The following is a 1553-nucleotide window of genomic DNA, read 5'->3' on the forward strand; positions in this document are numbered from 1 at the left end:
TAACGAGTTGTGTACCCGTGCAATGCAGCGGGAGTCGTGAATGTTAACGATTTTGAAGTTTTACTGGTTTTATTAGAGAAGATTTAACGATGATATAAGTTGCACTTGGTCTTTACATATTAATACAATTTGAATAAATAAAAGTTATGGTTCCAATTACGGTCTATCAATGAAAAAAATCCAATATATTTAAAATTCAACATATTTAAACGGCCCTACAAATTTATTCGATTTACACCAAGAACAAAGAATCAAGAGATCGAGACCGAGACCGAGAGTTGTAGAGCAATTGAATGAGAGATGAATGAGAGAACTTTTAATAACTCATGATAAATATCAGTTTGAATCTCATCTTGGGAAATGGGGAGAAGACATAGACGTATGAGAGGGTGAAGACATGAGTGAAATGTGTCAAAAGTATCTTAGGAGTATGAAAAAAAATGTAATAATTTGCATTGGTAACTTGTACTATATGTTATTTTAATTGTAGGTTAAGAGATTTTAAGAGTGAATGCATAGTACTTGTTAGACTAAGTCAACTAGTCTAGTTTATATTATTAATATTGTCTAGGGTCCAAAGTGTAATTAGTTTTACCTATATAAGGTGTATCAGATTATTATTATTTTTCAATCAATACAAATCAATATCAAGTTTAATAGTACTTAATGCATTATGAGTTGTTTTTAAGACTTTGTGCATAAATGTATAGTACTTTGTGCATTAAAAATTATTTTTAAGATTTTTGATAAATCTGGTTTATAAGGTAGTATAGATAATAATTTCAAATGTTTGTAAATTACATAAAGGTTAAGGTTATAGGCATAGGTTATTTTGAGAATTGGTAAATATTTAAGAAGTAAATAAGTGATGTTAGCCCTTCATACGGTCAAGATCGGATTTGACTGGTGAATAATTGCAGCTTTCATTGGTTAAGAATTGTTGTTTTGACTGGTCAAAATTTGCAGCTATGCAAAAAAATAGAGATAGTTCTATAACTTTTGCAAATAGACGGCAAATGGGTTAATATGTGAACCCATGTGATGCACATATGAACTATATATTCATATGTGAACCCATGTGATGCACATATGAACTATATATTCATATGTGAACTCATGTAATTCACATATGAGTTATTTCATCTGATTCATATATGAACTCGTTTAATTCACATATGAACCTCTATGATTCACTTATGAACTCGTATGATCATAAGAACTAATTAACTGATTCACATATAACATGTAGTTCATATGTGAATCACACGTGTTCACATATGAATTCATTTGACATCTATTTGTAAAAGTTATGAAACTATCTCTCTATATTTCGCATACTCATGTGAGGAATTATCATGTGCTTCACAGTTAAAGCCGTAAATATCGATCAGATAAAGGGTTAGTGTTGATCCTCTCTCTCAGTGATTTGATGATAATCCTTTTTTCCTTTCGATGTATTTTTGTGTTTCTGTACTTTCGGTTCCAGCGATCAATACACTGAGCTTGTTCAGTGATCGCTGAAGAACTCGTTTTATAATTCATTCAGAGACAAC

This window comes from Cynara cardunculus, assembly GCF_001531365.2.
Source record: "Cynara cardunculus var. scolymus isolate 2C chromosome LG 9, CcrdV1, whole genome shotgun sequence".
NCBI classification, from domain to species: domain Eukaryota; kingdom Viridiplantae; phylum Streptophyta; class Magnoliopsida; order Asterales; family Asteraceae; genus Cynara; species Cynara cardunculus.